This window comes from Haliotis rubra, unplaced genomic scaffold, assembly GCF_003918875.1.
Source record: "Haliotis rubra isolate DU_JTF1 unplaced genomic scaffold, ASM391887v1 Scf2429, whole genome shotgun sequence".
Lineage (NCBI taxonomy): Eukaryota > Metazoa > Mollusca > Gastropoda > Lepetellida > Haliotidae > Haliotis > Haliotis rubra.
The window spans coordinates 10672-37529 of record NW_025766480.1 but is presented as its reverse complement, the minus strand read 5'-3'; the positions used below and the strand labels follow the sequence as shown (position 1 = coordinate 37529).

The window sequence follows — 26858 nt, the reverse complement described above, 5'->3', positions numbered from 1 at the left end:
CCCACATAAATGACTTCACATCCACTCACCCACATACAAACATCTAAGTATACTTCTTCCTACCTATACAGACTACTACAGACACTCACCCAATATACAGACCAATACTACAGACACTCACTGACATAGACTAACAGACCTCACCCACATACAGACCTCAACACACTCACCCACATACCGGCTCTCTTACATACTCATACTTACCTCTAACATACAAACTACTAGATGCACTCATCCACATACAGACTCTCTACTACATCCACTGCAGATTCCTAACCCACCCACATACAGACTCTACTCTACATACGCTCTACATACACTCACATACAGACCTCTACATACACTCACCACTCACATAGCACCTCTACATATTTCACTCATACATACAGACTACACCCACATAAGTCTATATCAACCACATACAGACTTCTACATACACTCACCCACATACAGACCTCTATATACACTCACCCACATATGCACCCTTACATCCAGATCCACTACAGACTACATATCGACTGACTACTACATGAACTCACACAACATACATATCTCTACATCCACTCACCCACATACAGACTCTTACATTCATCCACATACCACTTCTACAAGAACATACACAAAATGACCTCTACACACACCTACATAGAAACCTTCTACATACACTTCACACACATACAGACCTTACATCCACTCACCAACATGCCACAGACCTCTACATACAGGCTCACCCACATACCGACTCCACTACATACACTCACCCACATACAGACTTATATATACTCACTACATACAGACATCTACATACACTCACCAACGTAAATACATCTAAGTATCCACGTCACCCACATACAGATTCTCTACATCTACTACCCACATACAGTATTCTTCTATACACTCACCCCACATAGAAACCTCTATACACTCACCTACACTCACCTTGCCTACTCACCCACATACATACCTCTATATACACTCACCTACTGACTACTTCCATATACCACATACAACGTACAGACATCTACTTGCGCTCATCCACATACAGACTACTACATGAACTCATCCACACACAGACTCCTACATACACTCACACAAGATACAGACCTCTAGATACACTCACCCACATACCTACCTCTTACATCCACTCACCCACATACAAACTCTACAAACACTCACCTACATAATTTGGCTACATCTACTCATACACTTCACCCACATACAGACCTCCCTATCCACTCACTAAATACACCGACCTCTACATGCACTCAATACCAATATATACATTCCTACATCCACTCTCACATACAGACCTCTATGACATCTACTACCCACATACAGACCTCTACATATACTCCATACAATACAGGATCCCTATACACTCACCATACACTCCTACTTAATCCACATACTGACTCCTACATCCACTTTCAACCAACACACAGACCTCAGCATACACTCACACACATATGATTCTCTACATCCATTCACCCATATACAGACCCCTATATACACACTCACTCTATATACAGACATCTACATACACTTCACAACATACAGCATCTATATATACTCAATACCCAGATTATACACTACCTACATACACTATCACTATATATACTTCACCTATATACACTCACCCTACATAGATACTTTACCTAACGTATAGACATTTCCTTTTACACTCTATCTACATATACAGACTACTACATGAATCTCATCCACATATACATATATACTCTACATACACTCAAACACATATACATACTTCTACTTACACACTCTACACATATCATCACCTACATACACTCACCTCTACAGATCTACCAGACCTATTCACACCACAAACACCTACACACAAACCTCTACATACACCTCAATTGCTATACTGACTCTTACATCCACTCACCAGTCACATACAGACCTCTACATACACTTACCTGAATATTGAACTTTACATCCATCTAACACAACATACAGACCTCTATATACACTCAATCATATACAAACTTCTACATACATCACCTACATACTGACTCTTACATCAACTCACCAATAAATAGACCTTCTAGATAATCCTTCCCACTGTATATACTGACTCTACATCCACCTACTCACAAACAGACCTCTACATACACCATCACCTACATACCATATACTGACCTCTACATAATACTTCACCTACATACCGACTATATACACTCACCTTAACATAATGACCACTACATTTACTTCACTAACGTATAGACATCTATATATCTACTTGCCACCACATAGACTACTATATGAACCGCATCCATACATAGACCTTTACATACACTCACACATACACACTTCCTACATACCCTCACCCACATACCTACTTCTACATTCACTCCCTACATACAAACCTCTACATACTTCACCCACATACAGACTCCTCAGATACACTTACACCCACATACAGACTACTACATGCACTCTCACCAACATACACACTCTACATCCACTCACTCACATACAGACTTCTAAACCGTACTCACCACAAATACAGACCTTCTACATCTACTCTCACCCACATACAAACTCCTACATAGACTCACTCCACATACCGACTCCTACATCCACCCACCAACACACAGACTCTCTACATACACTTACCCACATACTGACCCTCTACATCCACTACCCACATACAGACCTCTATATACACTCACCTACATACAGACATCTACATACACTCACCAACGTAAATACATCTACATACACTCACCCACAAACAGAAATCTACATCTACTCACCCACATACAAACCTCTACATACACTCACCCACATACCGACCTCTACATCCACTCACCAACAAACAGACCTCTACATACACTCACCAACATACAGACCTCTACATCCATTCACCTACATACCGACCTCTACATACACTCATCCACATACAGACTACTACATGAACTCATCCACATACAGACCTCTACATACACTCACACACACACTGACCTCTACATACACTCACCAACATACCTACCTCTACATCCACTCACCCACATACAAACCTCTACATACACTCACCCACATACAGACTTCTACATACAGTCACCCATATACAGACCTCAAGATCCACTCACCCACATACAGACTACTACATCCACTCACCCACAAACAGACCTTTACATCTACTCACCCACATACAAACCACTACATACACTCATTCACATACAGACCTCTACATCCACTAACCCACATACAGACCTCTATATACACTCACCTACATACAAACCTCTACATACACTCATCCACATACAGACAACTACATACACTCATCCACATATAGACCTCTACATCCACTCACCAACATATAGACCTCTACATCTACTAACCCATATACAGACCTCTACATCCACTCACCCATATACCTACCTCCACATTCACTCACCACCATGCAAACCTCTACATACACTCACCAACACACAGACCTCTACATACACTCACCCGCATACCGACCTCTACATCCACTCACACACATACAGCCCTCTACATACACTCAACGACATACAGACCTGTACATCCCCTAACACAAATACAGACGTCTATATCCACTCACTCACATACAAACATCTACATACACTCACCAACACACATATCTCTACATATTCTCAGCCACATACCGACCTCTACAAACACTCACCCACATACAGACCTCTACATCCACTCAACCACATACAGACCTCTACATACACACACCCACATACAAAATCTACTTACACTTACCCACACACAGACCTGTCCATACACTCACACACATACAGACCTCAACATCAACTCACCCACATACAGTTACCTACATGCATACACCCACATATAGACTACTACATGCTCTCATCCACATACCGACCTCTACATCCTCTCAACCACATATAGATCTCTACATACACTCACCCACATACAGACCTCTACATACACTCACCCACATACAGACCTCTACATACACTCACACACATACAGACCTCTACATACACTTACCCACAAACTTACCTCTGCATACACTCCCCCCACATACAGACTCCTCACCTGCATACACACACCTAAAAGTCGACTCTACAGACCTGTACACACACTCACCCACATAGATACCTCTACATACACTCACCCACATACAGACTACTACATACACTCACACACATACATACCTCTATATACCCTCACCCACATTCAGACCTCTACATACACTCACCCACATACAGACCTCTACATGCACTAACACAAATACCTACCTCTACATACATTCACCCACATACAGACCTCTACATCCACTAACACATATACAGACCTCTACAAACACTCAAACACACATAGATCTCTACACACGCTCACCCACATACCGACCTCTACATACACTCACCCAGATACAGACCTATACATACGCATACCCACACAAAACTCACAGACCTCTCTAAGACATCCTCTCAACTACATACAGACCTCTACACCCACTCACCCACATACAGACATCAACATAAACTCACCCACATACAGACTACTACATGCTCTTATCCACATACCGACCTCTACATCCTCTCATCCACATACAGATCTCTACATACACTCACCCACATACAGACCTCTACACCCACTCACCCACATACAGACCTCTACATACACTAACCCACATACCTACCTCTACAAACGTTCACCCACATACCGACCTCTACATACACTCACCCACATATTCTAACATACACTCACCCACATACAGAACTCTACATACACTCACCCACATACAGACCTATACATCGAGTCCATACTGTCCTCTACATCTACTCACGCACATACATACTTCTACATGCACTCACCCAGATACAGACCTCTACATATACTCACCAACATACAGAAAACTACATGCACAATCCAACATATAGACTACTACATACACTCACCCACATACCGACCTCTACATACACTTACCCACATACAAACCTGAATATACTCTCACCGAAAGACAGAACTCAATATCCAGTTACCCACAAACATACCTCTACATACACTCACCCACATACAGACCTCTACATCCACTCACCCAAATACAGATCTCTACATACACTCACCTACATACATATTTCTACATACACTCACACACATACAAACCCATACATACACTCACACACATACATATCTCTACAAACACTCACACACATACAGACCTCTACATACACTCACCCAGATACAGACCTCTACATCCACTCACCCAAATACAGATCTCTACATACACTCACCCACATACATATTTCTAGATACACTCACACACATACAGACCCATACATACACTCACACACATACATATCTCTACAAACACTCACACACATACAGACCTCTACATACACTCACCCACATACAGACCTCTACATACACTCACCCACATACAGACCTCTACATCCACTCAACCACATACAGACCTCTACACCCACTCACACACACACAGACCTCAACTCACCCACATACAGTTAACTACATGCACACACCCACATATAGACTACTACATGCTCTCATCCACATACCGACCTCTACATCCTCTCAACCACATACAGATCTCTACATACACTCACCCTGTCACATACCTCCATATCCACTTCACTATATTATGTGCTAATACATCCCCACATACCCCACACCCACTACATAAAGACATCTACATCCACTCACCCACATAGAAACCTTCACCTACACTGACTAACACTCAGACCTCTACATGCACTCACCCACATAAAGACCTCTACATCTACTCACGCACATACAGACCTCTACATACACTCACCCACATACAGACCTCTACATCTACTCACCCAGATACAGACCTCTACATACACTCACCAACATACAGACCTCTACATACACTCATCCACATAAATACCCCTACATATACGCACCAACATACAGACCTCTGCATCCACTCACCCAAATACAGATTTCTACATACACTCACCCACATAAATACTTCTACATACACTCACACACATACAGACCTCTACATACACTCATCCACATACATACCCCTACATATACGCACCAACATACAGACCTCTACATCCACTCACCCAAATACCGATCTCTACATACACTCACCCACATACATACTTCTACATACACTCACCAACATACCGACCTGTACATCCACTAACACAAATACAGACATCTACTTACGCTCACCAACACACAGACCTCTACATACACTCACCTACATACCTCCACATACACTCACCCACATAGAGACCTCTGTATACACTCACCTACATACAGACATCTACATACACTCACCCACATACATACTTCTACATACTCTTAACCACAGAGAGACCACTACATGCACTCATCCACATACTGACCTCTACATACACTCACCCACATAGAGAACTCTACATACACTCACCCACATACAGGCTACTACATCCCCCTCCGTACATACAGACATCTACATCCACTCACCCACATAGAAACCTTTACATACACTCACTAACACTCAGACCTCTACATCCACTCACCCACATACACATCTCTTAAGCATACACTTCACCTACATACAGAGATCGTCTGCTACATACACTCACACACATACAGACTTCTCTACATCCACTCTCACAAACATAAATACTTACATACACTCACCCACATACAGACCTCTACATACACTCACCCACAAACTTACCTCTGCATGCACTCACCCACATACAGACCTCAGCATACACTAACCCACATACAGACCTCTACATACACTCACCCACATAGATACCTCTACATACACTCACCCAAATACAGACTACTACATACACTCACCACACTTACAGACCTCTGCATACACTCACCCACATACAGACCTCTACATACACTCACCCACATACAGATGTCTACATGCTCTAAAACAAATACCGACCTCTACATACACTCACCCACATACAGACCTCTACATGCACTAACACAAATACAGATCTCTACATACACTCACCCACATACATATTTCTAGATACACTCACACACATACAGACCCATACATACACTCACACACATACATATCTCTACAAACACTCACACACATACAGACCTCTACATACACTCACCCACATACAGACCTCTACATACACTCACCCACAAACAGACCTCTACATCCACTCAACCACATACAGACCTCCTACACCCACTCTCACCACACACAGACCTCTACTCCACTAACTATATGAATACAGTTAACTACATGCACACACCCACATATAGACTACTACATGCTCTCATCCACATACCGACCTCTACATCCTCTCAACCACATACAGATCTCTACATACACTCACCCACTTACATACCTCCATATCCACTCACCATAATACAGGCTACTACATCCCCCTACCCCCTACATAAAGACTATCTACATCCACTCTCACCCACATAGAAACTCTCTACCTACACTGACTAACACTCTGACTCCTACATGCACTCACACACACATAAAGACCTCCTACATCTTACTCACGCACATATACAGACCTCTACATACACTCACCCACATACAGACCTCTACATCTACTCACCCAGATACAGACCTCTACATACACTCACCAACATACAGACCTCTACATACACTCATCCACATAAATACCCCTACATATACGCACCAACATACAGACCTCTGCATCCACTCACCCAAATACAGATTTCTACATACACTCACCCACATAAATACTTCTACATACACTCACACACATACATCCCTCTACATACACTCATCCACATACATACCCCTACATATACGCACCAACATACAGACCTCTACATCCACTCACCCAAATACCGATCTCTACATACACTCACCCACATACATACTTCTACATACACTCACCAACATACCGACCTGTACATCCACTAACACAAATACAGACATCTACTTACGCTCACCAACACACAGACCTCTACATACACTCACCTACATACCTCCACATACACTCACCCACATAGAGACCTCTGTATACACTCACCTACATACAGACATCTACATACACTCACCCACATACATACTTCTACATACTCTTAACCACAGAGAGACCACTACATGCACTCATCCACATACTGACCTCTACATACACTCACCCACATAGAGAGACTCTACTTTACACTCTCACCCACACCCAGGTATATATACCTCCTCTACATACAGACATCTACATCCACTCACCCACATAGAAACCTTTACATACACTCACTAACACTCAGACCTCTACATCCACTCACCCACATACACATCTCTACATACACTCACCCACATACAGACGTCTACATACACTCACACACATACAGACTTCTACATCCACTCACAAACATTAATTTCCTCTACATACACTCACCCACATACAGACCTCTACATACACTCACCCACAAACTTACCTCTGCATGCACTCACCCACATACAGACCTCAGCATACACTAACCCACATACAGACCTCTACATACACTCACCCACATAGATACCTCTACATACACTCACCCAAATACAGACTACTACATACACTCACCACACTTACAGACCTCTGCATACACTCACCCACATACAGACCTCTACATACACTCACCCACATACAGACCTCCAGTTCCACTCTCCCACAAACCGACCTCGGCATACACTATCCTACATACAGACCTCAACATACACTCACCCACATACAGACCTCTACATATACTCACAAACATACAGACCTTTAAATCCACTCAACCACATACATACCTCTACACCCACTCACTCACATACAGACAAGTACATGCACACTCCCACATACAGACCTCTACATACACTCACCCACATACATACCTCTACAAACACTCACACACATACAGACCTCTACATACACTCACTCACATACATATCTTAACATACACTCACCCACATACAGAACTCTACATACACTCACTCACATACAGGCATTTACATCCAGTCCATACTGACCTCTACATCTACTCACCCACATACAGACTTCTACATACACTCACCCACATACCGACCTCTACATACACTTACCCAAATACAGACTGGTATATACTATCACCCGAAGACAGAACTCTATATCCAGTGACCCATAAACAGACCTCTACATACACTCACCCACATACAGACCTCTACATCTACTCACCCACATACAGACCTCTACATCTACTCACCCACATACAGACCTCTACATACACTCACCCACATACAGACCTCTACATACACTTCACCAACATAACCCTACACATATTCTACATCCACTCAAGCACATACATACCTCTACACCCACTCACACACATACAGACCTCTACATACACTCATCCACATACATACCTCTACATATACGCACCAACATACAGACCTCTACATCCACTCACTTCAATACAGATCTCTACATACACTCACCCACATACACATTTCTACATACACTCACACACATACAGACCTATACATACACTCACACATATACAGATCTCTACAAACACTCACACACATACAGACCTCTACATACACTCACCCAGATACAGACCTCTACATACACTCACCAACATACAGACCACTACATCCACTCAATCACATACAGACCTCTACACCCACTCACACACATACAGACCTCAACATCAACTCACCCACATACAGTTACCTACATGCACACACCCACATATAGACTACTACATGCTCTCATCCACATACCGACCTCTACATCCTCTCAACCACATACAGATCTCTACATACACTCACCCACATACAGACCTCTACATACATTCACCCACATACGGACCTCTACATACACTCACACACATACAGACCTCTACATACACTTATCCACAAACTTACCTCTGTATACACTCTCCCACATACAGACCTCTGCATACACACACCCAAATGTCGACCTCTACATCCACTCACCCACATAGATACCTCTACATACACTCACCCACATACAGACTACTACATACACTCACACACATACATACCTCTATATACACTCACCCACATTCAGACCTCTACATACACTCACCCACATACAGACCTCTACATCCACTAACACATATACAGACCTCTACAAACACTCAAACACACATAGATCTCTACACACACTCACCCACATACAGACCTCTACACCCACTCACCCACATACAGACCTCTACATACACTAACCCACATACCTACCTCTACAAACGTTCACCCACATACAGACCTCTACATACACTCACCCACATACATATCTTAACATACACTCACCCACATACAGAACTCTACATACACTCACCCACATACAGACCTATACATCGAGTCCATACTGTCCTCTACATCTACTCACGCACATACATACTTTTACATGCACTCACCTAGATACAGACCTCTACATATACTCACCAACATACAGACAACTACATGCACAATCCAACATATAGACTACTACATACACTCACCCACATACCGACCTCTACATACACTTACCCACATACAAACCTGTATATACTCTCACCGAAAGACAGAACTCAATATCCAGTCACCCACAAACATACCTCTACATACACTCACCCACATACAGACCTCTACATCCACTCAACCACATACAGACCTCTACACCCAATCACCCACATACAGACAACTACATGCTCTCATCCACATACCGACTCATACATACACTCACACACATACAGACCTCTACATACACTCATCCACATACATACCTCTACATATACTCACCAACGTACAGACCTCGACATCCACTCACCCAAATACAGATCTCTACATACAGACACCCACATACAGACAACTACATGCACACTCCCACATAACGACTACTACATGCTCTCATCAACATACCGACCTCTACATCCTCTCAACCACATACAGACCTCTACATACACTCACACACATACAGACCTCTACATACACTCACCCATATACATACCTCTACAAACACTCACCCACATACAGACCTCTACATACACTCACCCACATACATATCTTAAGATACACTCACCCACATATCGACCTCCACATACACTCATCCACATTTAACCTGTATATACTCTCACCCAAAGACAGAACTCTATATCCAGTCACCCACAAACATACCTCTACATAAACTCACTCACATACAGACCTCTACATCCACTCACCCAGATACAGACCTCTACATACACTCACCAACATACAGACCTCTACATCCACTCAACCACATCCAGACCTCGACACCCACTCACACACATACGGACCTCTACATACACTTACCCACATACAGACCTATACATACACTCACACAAATACAGACCTCTACATACACTTACCCAGATACAGACCTCTACATACACTCACCAACATACAGACCTCTACATACACTCACCCACATACGTACCTCTACACACACTCACCCACATACATACCTCAACATACACTCACCCACACGCAGACCTCTACATACACTCACACACATACCGCCCTCTGCATCCACTAAAACAATTACAGACATCTACATACACTCACCCACATACAGACCTCTACGTACACTAACACAAATACATACCTGTTAATGCAGAACACAAAAACTGATACTCGCATCAACAGGGTTTAATGTATTAATATTTGAGAAATTACAGTTCATAATAAGTGGCTGCTGCTGAGGATTTGATGAATATTATTGCGTTCACTTGAAGAGTAAAGTTGCTGATGAGCTGATGAGGTTCAGAAAACTACAACAAACAATAACTTTCGATGAAATTCACAAAATGTCAAATTTCAGAGCACATAACATTCAATGTTTCATTCGAATGATATGTGAATACATTGAAATTGCAAAAGTAACAACTACAAATTTACAAATAATTGTGTGAAATATATTAACAATTTTTGCACAACCTATTAACATTTTGGCATATATACAATTTCATTGTAATTTATAGATAGTACAACCTAGCAATGAAAGGGTAAAGTACTCACATATGTGTCTTTACATAGTTCAGCTTACAGTCAGCTGGGTGACAACCAGGCAGCATGGAGGTCCAATACACACTGGCAAGCATGTGCTCCAAAATGCATGAGCTTTGGAGAGGTCATGATGTGACCTGTGAGCTTTGACATCACACATGAAGGTTAAGGCCACAGGGTAATGGAAATTTACTGGGCCACATTGTTTACACTTTTGACTGATAAGGATTTAAATGGAAATGAACTTTAGATTTTAATTAAGTGTTTTAATTATTGGACCACCATGGATAAAATACTTAAAACCAATTGTCACAACTTAGTAAACAATTTCATTTGAAAGAATTTGTACATTGAAATGTATGTAAAGAATTCTTGCATTTACACATTCGGCCCCTTAAACATACTCACGGTGTGTTTAACAACCCAAACTACAAGGAATGCAAGAAAACAATCAGACCGACAAAACAAACATTTCAATCACATGTTTGAAGGAAGAAGTAAAACAAGTTTGTGAACTGGTCTTCGCAGCTCAGAGTCTTTTGTTTTCAGGATGACACTCCTGACATATCCACTTTTATCAGCCTCAATTCCAGTAACACGACACATCGACCAAGCACTTCGGGGAAGTGCATCATCTTTCAAGAGCACAATATCGTTCAATTGGAAATTGCGCTTTGGAGTGTTCCATTTTTGACGCTGTTGTAGCAAGACAAGATATTCTTTTTTCCAACGTGACCAAAATACATTTGCTAAATGTTGAATGTGTCTCCAACGTTGACGAGCATAAATATCATCAAGTTGAAATTCACCAGGTGGGGGAATGAAAACATTTGATTTCATCATAAGAAGGTGATTTGGAGTGAGTGGATTAAGATCATCAGGATCACTAGAAACTGGAGTAAGAGGCCTTGAATTCAAAATTGCTTCTACCTCGCATAGGAGAGTTCTGTACATTTCATCATCTAGTTGCTGACAGAACTCATGAAGTAGAGGATTCAGGACAGTTCGAACAGATCTGATGAGTCTTTCCCACACTCCGCCCATATGGCTTGCCGAAGGTGGATTGAAATTCCATCTGATATCTTGCTGAAGCAGATGGTAATGCAACTTTGACTGATCCAAACTATTTATAGTTTGACGAAGTTCCCTGGCGCCGCTTTTGAAGTTTGTTCCGTTGTCACAGTAGATTTCTTTAACTGGGCCTCTACGTGCAATGAAGCGCCGAAGAGCATTGATGAAAGAATCTGTGTTTAAAGAATTGGCAGTTTCAATATGAACAGCTCTACTGACAAGACACGTAAAAAGTGCACCATAGCGTTTGACATGTTTGCGCCCTTCTTTCACAATGTGTGGCCCAAAAAAAGTCAATACCTGTATATGTGAAAGGTGGTGCTGGGTTGACACGGTTGGCTGGAAGTTCTGACATAAATTGTACACTTGTTGGCATTTTGAACCTTCTGCATACAACACATTTGTTGAGAACTGACCTAACAGCAGAGTTCCCATTTGTGATCCAGTATGTTTCTCTCAAGGCAGATAATACATGATTACGACCTGCATGGCCAAGTGCTTCATGGATCTGTTGAATGATCAAAGTAGCCACATGACTTTTACGAGGCAAGATAATTGGATGTTTGACCAAATCAGGCACATTTGCTTTGCTTAAACGACCACCGACTTGCAGTAAACCATCATTGACAAAAGGATTTAGCTTCTGAATGGAACTGGTCTTTGGCAGTTTGACATTTGCTTGGCTTCGTTCCTTTGCTGTGCTCTCAAGAAATTCTAATTCAGACTTGTAAGTATTCCTTTGCACAAATCTAAGAATCTTTCTTTCAGCTGAAGCTAGCTCTTGGACAGTGAATGGTCCCTTCATTGGAGTGCATTGCATCTTCAGAGATTTGGGAGGTTGCGATTTCTTGACCTGAAGATAAGCACAAAATCTGCGGTAAATTGCAACAGCCCTCTTTAGACGATACCAGGATGAATAATGCTTGATCAAAGTATCTACAGCTTCGACATCTGCCTTGCCAACTTCTTCTGACTTCACCATTCCAGCATGTTCACGACAATCAGAAACTGGCCATTCATCTTCAGGAGTTACCAAAAACTGTGGCCCATTAAACCAGAGTGTTGACTTGAGAAATTGTTTACAACTTGAGCCTCTAGAAGCAATATCTGCAGGGTTACTTTTTTGAGTCAATGTACTTCCATTGCTGGGGCGTACTGTAATCTCTGATCATCTTCACACGGTTTGTTACGAATACTGGAAATCTGTTGCATTCATTGCTGATGTAGCACAGAACAGTTGTGGAATCAGTGTAGTAAGTTAGGCTATCAATGACAATGTCCAATTCTTGCAACAAAAACTGACCAAGTTTAACTGAAGTTGTAGCTGCTGTCAGTTCGAGTCTTGGAATGGTCAGAGTTTTCAAGGGAGCTAACCTGGCTTTGCCTAGCAATAGCACAGTGTGTATGTTATCTTTGTCATCACATAGTCTAAGGTAAGCTGAGCATCCATACCCAGTAGTACTAGCATCAGAAAAAATGTGCATTTGTCTGGAAACAACTGTCCCAAAGGAAGGCTTGATGCAGCGTTTAACTTTTAAGCCTCTTAATGCTTCCAAGTCTTGAAGCCAATGATCCCATGCTTGTTTGTGCCCAGCGCTAACTTCATCGTCCCAGCCCAATGACTTGTCTTTACATAAGCTTTGAAGAATCTTTTTGGCAGGTAACAAGACTGGTGATACAAGGCCTAAAGGATCATACAAGGAAGACATTGTGGACAAAATTCCTCTCCTTGTCATTGGTTTCTTAGGCAAATCTACAGAGAATTTGAAACTATCAAGTCCTATGTCCCATTGCATGCCAAGTGCTCGTTCCATTGGAATGTCATCATAATTCAAATCAATGGTTTGAATTTCCTTGGCACAATGTTCTGGGGGAATAGATGCCAAAACAGTTTTGCTGTTACTGGTAAATTTGGTAAGATTAAAGCCACCTTCTGCGCATGCGGATTGCAAGTCAGTTATCAGCTTAACAGCTACTTGTTCATTTTCAACAGACTTCAGACAGTCGTCCACATAAAAGTTCCTTTCTATGGTTTCAGCAACATTTGCGTCATACTTTGACTTTGCATTTCTTGCCGATGCCTTCAGTGCATAGTTTGCAATAGTGGGTGATGACACTGTTCCAAAAGTGTGAACGGTCATTTTGTACTCCTTCAACTCGCTGTTCAAATCCCCATTAGGCCACCACAAAAACCTGAGAAAGTTTTGTTGCTCTTTGGGCACTTTTACCTGGTGGAACATCGCTTCCACATCACCCATAAAGGCAACATCGTCTGTACGGAATCTCGTAAGGACACCAATTAAAGAATTGGCCAAGTCAGGACCCTGTAGCAGGACATCATTAAGTGAACAACCATCAAATTTAGCATTGCAGTCGAATACGACCCGAATCTTATTGGGCTTTTTGGGGTGATAGACGCCGTGATGTGGTAAGTACCAAACTTTACCATCATGTCTGTGCAGTTCATATTCTGGGACCTCACAGGCATATCCCTTAGACAAGATAGTGTCCATAAATTTGACATAATCTTTATGGTACTTGTCATCTTTTAGCATCTTCCGCCTTTGCCAAAGGACTCGTTTAAGAGCTTGTTCCTTGTTACATGGTATTGGGGATTCATCTCTAAATGGAAGAGGAATTTCAAAATGGCCATCAACAAATTTGAGATTTTGTTCAGTGTCTTTCATAAAACGTCGATCTTCAACAGAATAACCTCGTTCGTTCGGAGTTGATCCAAGATCATGCTCATTGAAGTCCAACTCAAACAATTTCAAAACTGTTTCAGGAGCAATGCATTCTTTTGACTTTTCCATTTCTTTCAAAACAATTCTATTGCATACTAAGCTGTTGTTTGATAGATTGTGTTTGAGCTGAATTGGGCCATTAATTGTCCAACCGTGCCTGTAAAGTACGGCAAAAGGTCCTTCACCGTGAGATGGAACAACTTCTAATGGCTGTAAAGCAAGTGGACAGTTGCCTCCTATCAGCAAACCAATGTCAAGATTAGGCATGTGTTCTGATAATTTGTCTGAAACATTCCTTAAATGGGAAAATTGTTTTAAAAGTTTAGGCTTCGGAATATGATCATGATCTACTGGCATAACATCTTTGGAAAAAGTGCGTGGCAAATTCACATGTTGCGTGTTGTCAAGATCTGAAACCACAATGTCATCTAAAGCAGTGGTATTGACAAATTCTATGCCATTCATTGTCTGAAGTTTCAGCACAGTAGGTGAACACTTCGCACCGAGTCGATCCCGCAGATCCTCTGTGATAAAGCAGCCTGTACTACCGTTATCCAACATGGCGTATGTAGTGATCACCTGATTACTTCCCTTCTGTTTAACGTTGACAGGAAGAATAGGCTGAAAGACAGTCTCAATGTAATTGTTGGACTTTGAAGCATTACAACTCGCAGCTTCATGAACCTGTTTAGCAGGAGAATCATCACTACTCTGCTTGTGACTACTTTCAGACACTACTCCTTTTGACTTTATCAGTGGCTGGAAGTTATTATCATGCATAGCGGTAGGATGACGTCTGCTACAAGTTTTGCATGTGCGTCTTTTCATACAACCTTTGGCAGAGTGATTGAGACCATAGCAACTGAAACATCTGTTACTTTGCTTTAAGAATTCACGTTTCTCGCTAAGGGACTTTAGTGCAAAGGATCTACAGTCATCAAGATCATGAGGTCGTTTGCAGAAGTAACAACTTGAAGTAAATCGTTTACCTTGTGAGGTGTCATTTCCAACTTGAGTTGCTAAAGTGGTTGACTGGTTCCTGTGAGACATCTGCTTGGTCTTGTTGTGGTTCCCCTTGCAATGTGATGCATCATGTAAGTTGGCCATAGCTTGTTTGCCGAATGTTGGTTCATTCGCTGACTTGGCTGCAAAGTCTATGAAGTCAACCAAGTCCTGAAAGCCAATACTGTGGTTTTGAATGCTTGCTTGGGTCATGCGATCCCTCCACTTTGTCTGCAGGTACTGTGGCAGCTTTGAGACAATTGATTGCATATGAGGAGCATAATTAAGAACAAGCATGTGTGAAATGTTTTGCATTACATGACAACATCTAATCAAAAGAATGGAGAACTGTTTAAGTCCCACATAGTCATCAGTTTTCAATACCGGCCAAGAAAGAATTTTATTCAAATATGCTGTTGAAACTTTGTATGGGTGACCATATTCTTTTATCAATAACTCTCTTGCCTTCTTGTAACCTGTATTTACATTCATGTAGAGACATCCAGAGACAAGATCCTTCGCCTCCCCTTGCAACTGTTGGTCTAGGTAATAAAGCCTATCAGCATCAGTGTGTGTGTATGGAACAATTCGAGCATCAAATGCCATCAAGAAAGGAGCAAATTCTGTTGGATCACCTTTGAACTTTGGCACCTCTGGCTGTGGTAAAAACATAGCATTGGCCATCTGCCTTTGAGTATCTAGGAAAATATGACTTGATGAATTAGGTTGATTATCAAATACACCATGATCTGGCACAAAGTTCTTTGAAATATTTCCTTTTTCTGGCACAAAGTTCTTTGCATCAGTATTTAACTTTGGCTGTGAAGACTGCCCAGTGTTATAATGCACAGGGTAAGGACAAGTTTCAGTTGGATTCAACATTTGCCTGGGTGGCTGGTCAGTGCAGTAATTTGCTTGACTGCTATTTATCTGCATATCATTTATATGAGGTTTAATCTTAGATGTGACAGGAGGGATTGGATTTATCTCACCGTTGTCTGTATCTCGCATCTTTACCTTCATTTCTGTTGTAGACTTCAGGTCAGCATCAGCGAAAATCTGTTCCCTTGCACTTGTCTTCGCAATCTCAATGTCTAGCTCAAGCTCTTTCATCTTCAACTGAGTTTCATACATAGATGTCTGTGCCTGTGTCATCGAATGGAGCATGGCTTTTTCTGCACGAAGCTCAGCAAGTTTAGCTTTTTCAAAAATATGAGCAGACTTAGTAGAGCTAGTGGTAGACTTTTTAGAATTACCTGAACGCTTAGAGAGCCCACTGATAACAGAATTTTCTTTAGAAATGGATTCTTGATTTACTTGATCAGACAACTCACGTTCAACACGTTGGATCCAACTCACGACCAAATCCCTGAAAGCGTTAGCTTCGTTCAGCCTAACTGCAGCATGCTGAATAGCCTCTACTTTCTGGTCTGGAATGTCAATTTCACTGGAATAGAGCTGTGAACAATTTTCATAACTGAAATATAGAGCAACAAACTTATCAAGAAAAGATTTAACTAAATACAAATTATCATTATTGTTCATCAGAGAAACGAGTTCATTTTTGCACTGCGTCAATGCAGAAAGACCTGCAATACACTTGTTCCTCAGCAGACGAAGATGTTCACTTTTTCCCTTCTCCGTCATAACTCTTTGTCTTACTGGACGCTGTGTGGTGTCCTCATTCCCTTCACCTCCAAGCGTGTCCCAGTGGTTGACCTCTTCTGTAGGAATGGAATCATCCTCAGGATCTCTCACATCCCTTGTAGTCTCATTCAAAGAATACAGATGTCACTTTTCAACAATTTAACACCTGTTGTGCGAGAAATGACTTAACAGTTAAACGTTTAATCCTCACTGTTAAGCAATAAACAATTGAAAATCAACGGATCCAAGACTGAACTATTAACCTGTTCAAACAGTCTAGGATGAGTGTGTATTGGCCTCCATTACAAGTGAAACGTCCAAAATACTGCCATGTTTCCAATAGTTACACCTTACTGACTATATATTTTTCTGAACTAATGTTAATGCAGAACACAAAACTGATACTCGCATCAACAGGGTTTAATGTATTAATATTTGAGAAATTACAGTTCATAATAAGTGGCTGCTGCTGAGGATTTGATGAATATTATTGCGTTCACTTGAAGAGTAAAGTTGCTGATGAGCTGATGAGGTTCAGAAAACTACAACAAACAATAACTTTCGATGAAATTCACAAAATGTCAAATTTCAGAGCACAACAACATTCAATGTTTCATCTCGAATGATATGTGAATACATTGAAATTGCAAAAGTAACAACTACAAATTTACAAATAATTGTGTGAAATATATTAACAATTTTTGCACAACCTATTAACATTTTGGCATATATACAATTTCATTGTAATTTATAGATAGTACAACCTAGCAATGAAAGGGTAAAGTACTCACATATGTGTCTTTACATAGTTCAGCTTACAGTCAGCTGGGTGACAACCAGGCAGCATGGAGGTCCAATACACACTGGCAAGCATGTGCTCCAAAATGCATGAGCTTTGGAGAGGTCATGATGTGACCTGTGAGCTTTGACATCACACATGAAGGTTAAGGCCACAGGGTAATGGAAATTTACTGGGCCACATTGTTTTACACTTTTGACTGATAAGGATTTAAATGGAAATGAACTTTAGATTTTAATTAAGTGTTTTAATTATTGGACCACCATGGATAAAATACTTAAAACCAATTCTCACAACTTAGTAAACAATTTCATTTCAAAGAATTTGTACATTGAAATGTATGTAAAGAAATCTTGCATTTACACACTTATCCCTTGTGATGGAGAATTCAACACAGTCAAGCAGGACATGCTTGACCGTGATTCTTTCATCACAAGGGATACAAACTGGAGGATCCTCACCTTTAATAGGTACTCATGAGTATATCTTGTGTGGCCAATACGACATCGTCGTATGATGACCTCTTCAAATCTGGACTGACAACCCAAGTAGGTGTAAACCGATAGTTGGTTTTATTGCATGTAATTTATTTATACCTACTTGGGTATCCTCACTTCTTCTGCATCAGATCACGGATGTAAGATCTAATAGCAGCTTTGTAATCAGAGTACGGGATCAGAAGTGGTGTCACAGATTTGTTGAGTGCAGCCTTGGCAGCAAGATCGGCCATTGTATTCCCCGAAATGCCAACATGGCTGGGTAACCAACAAAAAGACGATGTCGCATTGGCCAGTTGCAAGCTTATTATACAATTCAATAATTTCTAATAAAAAGTGGATGCTTACAAGAAATATTTTTTAATAGCCTGAAGGCAAGAAAGTGAGTCAGAAAAGATGATATATTGTTGATATTTAGGTGTCTTTTAATATATTTTAAGGCTGTTAGCATTGCGTTTTGCTTCTGCTGTACTGTTATCTGGTAAACGAGAAGATAATACGGTTCTGGATCCAATGACAGTGGCACAGGCCACCCGCGCCACCATCCTTGGATCCATCTGTAAATAAGGATTTATATGTATTATATTTACTTTTAATTGATTAAACTCTTGTTTATATTGTAATTCATTAGTTTCTGCTTTTTAAAATGCTGTTAATGTTAGGTCAACTTGTGGCCTAACCAATTGCCAAGGAGGAGAAGAAAGAAGACGGGGAAGGAGCTATATTTTCCAGCTCAATGCCGGCAGCAGCAATAAATGGCTTAATTCTGAGCCCAAGAGGAGGGAAGAAGAGAATATTTTTGTTATACAAATCCTCATAAAGAGGATTAAAGACACAGTGAAATGCTGGATTAGACTCGTTAGAATATAATTTTGTAATATATTGTAAAGATAATTTTATACGTCGTTGGTTAAGAGAAGGTTCATCTGCCTCGACGTAAAGACTGTCAACAGGAGAGGTTCTAAAGACTCCAAGACAAAGTCTGAGGCCTTGGTGATGGACAGAATCCAGCAATTTTAGGTTGCTTTTGCAGGCTCCACCATATACGATGGAGCCATAATCAAGTTCCGAGCGGACCAGTGATCTGTAAAGGTGTAGGAGCGTAGCTTGATCCCCCCCCACCTTTGAATTAGACACGACTTTCAATAAATCGAGTGCCTTCAGGCATTTAGTTTTGAGGGATTTAATATGCGGAAGAAAGAAGTTGAATGGGAGTCGAAAATGAGACCTAAGAACTTGGCCTCTTTTACAACCTTGATGGGAGTGCCATTTAAAACAGTTCTGGGTCTTTATGTGGTTTATATTTACGGCTTGAGAAATGTATGCAATTAGTTTTGATTTTAGAAAATTTAAAGCCGTTTCAAGACACCATTTATTTATTTTGTTTAAACACAACTGTAGTTGTCGTTCAATGGTATGCATATTCTTACCGCGACAAGAAATATTAAAATCATCCACAAAAAGTGATCCATCGATAGAATCCTCATTTAAAACTTGGATAAACTGTTGATCTTAATGCTAAACAATGTGACAGACAAAATACTGCCTTGTGGTACACCCTGATCGTGATTATAATGGTCAGACAGGGTTGAACCCACTTTGGACTTGAAATTGCCTGTCTTTTAAAACTGTGATATAAAAGAGGTAAACGACCCTTTAAACCAAAAATCATGTAAACTCCTTTAAAATGCCATGCTTCCAGGTGGTATCGTACGCTTTCTCGGAGAGATCAAAGAATATCGACACTGCATGTTGTTTATTGACTATAGCATTTTTTGACAAAGGATTCTAATCGTACTAAATGATCAATGGTACGGCCGATTTTTCCTGAAACCACATTGAATATTTGTTATGAAATTATTGGTTTCTAAGATACTCCATGTTAATTTAGATTGTTTACTATTCGTTCCATGGTTTTACAGACGCAATTCAACGTTAAAGAGATTGGCTCAGTAATTTGACGGATCAGTATGATCCTGGCCAGGCTTTGGTATAGGGACTACTATGGCTTTACGCCACGAAGTTGGGAAATTCTCAGAGTCCATATTGTATCAAAATATTTAGAAGTGTTTCTTAAACATGAATCAGGTAAATGTTTCAAGAGCTGATAGTGTATATTATCAGCTCCTGTTGCTACCGTATCATGAGCTTGCTCATGGGCAGTACGTAACTCATGCATTGAAAATAATTCATTGTAGTCTTCCTCCATTGTCCGATGTAAACTTTATTCCTTTTCTTCTCCTGTTGTTTCTGAAACTTAGGGACATAATTGGATCGAAGACGAATGTTTGGCGAGAGTTTCACCAATGCTTATTGGCAAAACGCCCAACTTATCAGTTAACAAATTATCACCGTCCTTTAAATGATGAACGGTAGATCGGGAACCTGCCCTTTATTCTTTGTATCATGTTCCACACCTTTGACATCGGTGTTCGAGAATTTATTTTGGAAACATAGTTTCGCCAAGACCGAGCCTTATTCTGTTTAAAACTGCGTCGCGCCTTGGCATTTTACAGGTTTAAATTTATATCAAATTATGGACAGATATGGATGTCTATGAATATATTTTCTGCTTTCTTCCTACACTTTTCTGGCCTCGTTTAGCACCTTCGTTATTGAACCATGGTTTACGAATATGCGTAACCGCAGAGGGACTGGAGGAATTGTTCCGTCAGCAATGCCATTAAGGATATCAGAAACGACTGAATAGGATCTTCACTGTTCCTAAAAACGATCATGAGCTAATTGATTTCAGCACACACAGAGTCTCATATAATGACCAGTCAGCCCTTGGCAAAGTTCCTTCTCGATAAAGGTGGATCATCCCCAGGGGCTGACTGTTTGAGAATGGTGGGAAGTGATCACTCCCACATAGGGTCATCATGGACCACCCATTCAAATTCATTATACAGGCTGGAGGCGGCAACGTTCGACAGATCCAGGGAAGAAATATGTTCCCCGTAGCTGGATGTAGATAAGTGGGAGAATCATCGTTATATATACATAAGTGATTATCGGAAGAATAAATTCCTCAAGGATTTGCAATTTAGTATTAATATGGTCACTTCCCTAAAGTGGGTTGTGACCGTTCAGATCGCCCATGATGAGACAGAGCTTCGAAGTTGGGATCAAACAGATTTTGAAGATCGGATTGTTGAATATTCTGAAAGGAAGGAGGTGAGATACAAGCCGTAATAATGTCAGAGCAATGTTGCAGAGTGAGACGCACAACAACAGTTTGAAGATCCGTATTTAAAGTGACAGGACTTCAGAATCGACACTCTGGTGCACCAAAATAGAGGCGCCAAATTGTGTAGCTTTTTTGTATTGCCTGAGGGGAGAAGGAATGACAATCACCAAACCGTCTTAAATTAAAAGTATCAGTATTTTTTAAAGGTGTATGTCCCTTGAAGACATAATGCCGACGGCTGAAAGATCTTGAATGAGTAATTGCGGGCTTCATTGAAGCTATTCTTCAGTCCTTCCTGCAACTCTAATTCGAATGGATACTTTCAGACAATTGAGTCATGATGGTGGCTCAATCGGAGATCTCTCGTGAATGGGAAGAAGAGCTATTCCTCCGCCTTCTGCTTGTTAGACATTTCAGTGACCTCCATGCTCGAGAGGGTCCAAAGGGGTTCTCCAGAGGGAGCTCCTGAAGGTAAAGGGACAGGAAGGTGTCTCCTTTCCTGTTTATTTTTCCTTTCCTCCTCTTGCTGAACTGGCTGAGTGGGCTGTTTAGTTAATTGATTTTGACTGTAGCTCAGGGCTGACTAACAGTCAGCAGGAGAAGAAGTAGTCGAGTGTCCGCAGCCGGTGAGCATGGGTTCAGTAACTGGGGACTTGTGTGGACTGGTTGGAAATAGGTCTTTTCCTTGACTTGATCCATGTCAAGTCAGTCTGGCAAGTTATAGATGATGCTGCTGCTGCAGCACGTGTGACTGCAGCGGGAATGGTATACTCAAAGGTGTTGAGTTCCGAGCTGCGCACAGTTTTATTTGCAGATCCAAGTATGAAAATACTTTTCTCACTAACTTTAGTTTCATAATTGTCGCTTCCCTTTGCCACACAGGTTATGGGATCTGGATGATGGAGGGATGAGGACCTTCACAATTTGCGCATTTATATTCCTTTTGACAGTCTGTATCAGCATGATGGTCTCCACAGCGGTGACACACAACAGAGTTGGCGACATGATTTCAACCCATTTGGCCTAAACCTTGGTATAACACCGAGTGGATTGGGGACATACACCTCCACTCTGATGTTTAAGTATCCAGCTTTAATTGATTGGGGAATGGCTGCAAGAGCAAAATGTCAGGAGATAGGTGCTGGTGCTAATGACGACACCCCTCTCTTCATGGTGAAACGCTTTCCACCGCTGTCACAGCCTGCTCCTTCTTTAAGCTTCTGGTTGCATCGTCCTCCTCGGACATATCCGAAAGATTAACGAGCCCTTGTCCCGAACGATGCCGCGACAAGAATTTAAAGTTCTGTGCACAGACACAGCAACCTCAATATTTGCAAAACATTTTGATTTCCGACAAAAGATTTTAGAGATTGCTGTTTCCGTGCACACTGGACTAAAGCGAGCTCGCTACGAAAGACGGGTGACGTTCCGCCACTTCCCCACAAATTCTTAGATATTGCTTCTGGGAGATCGCAAAAGGGATTAGAAGTTTGATAGGTAAATTTATCTTGCCTTCTATAACCAGGTATAGGGAAATTCTAGCCCATGACTCAGCACTTGAAGAGGTATTTCTCGTAGTTTGGTCAAGTTCATCCAAACGCCGCCTTTTCTTTTCATTTCTCCAGCGAACCAGATTGTTGTGACGCTTAAGCAGTGAAGTCGGAAAAGATTCAGCACCCTGCTCCCCATCCACCACTTTGAATATCAACAAAGGACAGTGTCATATAGCACTGATCTCCAAGATGCTGACACCAAGGATACAGGGTAAGTTATACTCAAGCGAATACAACCATGGTATTAGCTGCATTTATCCAACCAAATTTAATGCTAGACTGGTTCGGTCCCTTTGACAAGAAATTCGAGACATGCATTTATTCAGTGGTCAACATCACCAGATTGGCCCGCTGAGCCACTTCACTTCCTTCAGCAAGTAGGACTTCTAGGGCAATTCTGTGGCAGATATAAATAATTTGGCCACATTGAAAAATCAAAATGTCCAATAATAAAAATGTGCAAATAAAATAATCTGCACAGGGTTTAGAGACCAGGCCGATTGATAGGAACTGGGCCAGTCTCTACCACCCTGTCTAGGTGAAGTATGGGCTTGCAAGTGGTGTAAGTTGGGGCAACAGTAAATACAGTTCCAGGCCCCCTGCTGCCCTCAACCACTCAGACTCTCGTCCTCCACTTCGATTAAAGCAGGCGTGTTCCCATTGCAGATTTGGCCAGGGACCAAATACCCCCTGGTCCACAAATGGGGTTTTGAAGGGCGCTTTTAGCGCCGCCTGTTACACTGGGAGGCCCTTCGCTGGGTGCCCCACCAACTCCCTAGTTTAAGATGTGGGCCCCAGTGTCACATTTGTCAGCACTGTGCCCACTTTCAACTGGCTTTTAATGCTCGGTTGACACAGTCGTCAGGAGAGGAGAAAATTTTCGGTACACTCTACAGAACAGCCTAGGGATACCTGCCTCTGTCGAAAGATCACGAATTCTTCACAATGGTGAATTCATGAAAATTAAATGAGACAATTCACTTCATGAAGATACGGCACATGATGACTTCCCTGAAGAGTTCACGAAGATCGGCATGAAGAATCTCCCCTGAAGAGTTCACTGAAGATTCTCATGAAGACTTCCTGAAGATTCTCCCAAGGAAGACCTCCCAAGGAGTCTACGAATGCAACCTCTTTTTTCTGCAACACAAGACATACAGAATTTCGGCATCTAAAACCCCTACGCCTCTCAAAGATAAAAAAGCATAAAAATATTAGGGCACCGTAATTTCATTTCACCTTTTACTTGCATTCAAGCCGGGTTTATTTCTGATGTGCGGTCTTAGCCCCGCTATCACTGTTCAGCGCTAATACGCTGATCGAGGGACTTTGTATTTTTACCAATGCCCTTTGGTGATCAAGTGTTCATTAACTCTCAAGCAATATGATTACATCTAATTACATACATGTGGCCAAAGCGTAAAGTTATCAGCTACCGTGGTGCTGCCATAAGATTGAGCATTAATGCATTTCGTCGCAAGATTTGGACTATTATGCCATGATCTGCCCCAGAGATATGCCTGAATTCGTCATGCTACGCTGATCCCCGGGCGATTACGCCATCAAAACGTGCTTGTTGATCCAGATTTTGTTCATGCATATTTCAACCCAGTTGTAAAATATAAAATGGAATATTGGAAAAAAGCGCCTACGCAGGTATGTCCTTTGAGGTTGTAATTGGCACAAATTACATCCGTTTAATCGAATAGTCAGTTATCCATTTGGATGTTAGACCCATCCCTTTTCCTTGCGGCTTCAGGCCTTTCATAGATGCACTACCGGTGGTGTTGACGCCATTATGAAAGCATACCTGCCCCTGAAGCAGTTAGGAGGTATACAACAGACTGGACGTAAAGTGTGCAGCGTTTGGGGCCGAGATATTTTTAGGAAATTTTGGATCATTAGAGCTCTTTTATGCATTCTTGAATTGAGAAAGTGCTGCATTCTTTACTTTGTCTTCGAGCACAGTAAAGTTATTCTTTGCAGAAACTGGAAACCTGGAAGCTATAGGGAACAATAGATCTACAGTACCTTTGAACTGGTCATAACGAACAAGCCGGAAACTGAAGTGTAAAAGTTTAATCTACCTTTTAGCTGTTTTATCCTTGAATTGTGAGTATGCCACCTATAAAATAAATAAATGTACCAAACAACAGTGAGTAAAGATTCATTGACTTTCATTTATCTTTGTTAGAATTTCTTTCTTTAATCCATTCTTTGGCATAACTCTCTTAAAATCTCGACGGTTGGATGGATAGCTTTTAAAATATATCCCGATCAACTGCATCAGTTCCCCACCCCCAAACTGTTGAAGTTTCTTCATTGTTTCAAGTACACTAACATTGGTAAACTTGTGGAATATAGGATGCAGCAAAGTCTTTTCAGGGTATATATTTGGTTCTTATTTCTTC

The 26858-nt window shown here is 41.3% G+C and overlaps 2 long non-coding RNA genes across 2 annotated transcripts; both read right to left on the bottom strand.

Annotated features, from left to right (window-relative positions):
• Window positions 1-11572: 11572 nt before the first annotated feature.
• LOC124278876 lies at window positions 11573-12930 on the bottom strand. Its single transcript, XR_006899203.1, has 2 exons — window positions 11957-12930; window positions 11573-11709 (listed from the first exon to the last, which is right to left on the bottom strand). It is a non-coding gene; the product is annotated as an uncharacterized LOC124278876 (long non-coding RNA).
• A 5883-nt stretch (window positions 12931-18813) lies between these two features.
• Window positions 18814-19389, bottom strand: LOC124278875. The gene is made up of 2 exons (XR_006899202.1): window positions 19200-19389; window positions 18814-18950 (listed from the first exon to the last, which is right to left on the bottom strand). It is a non-coding gene; the product is annotated as an uncharacterized LOC124278875 (long non-coding RNA).
• Between the last annotated feature and the right edge of the window lie 7469 nt (window positions 19390-26858).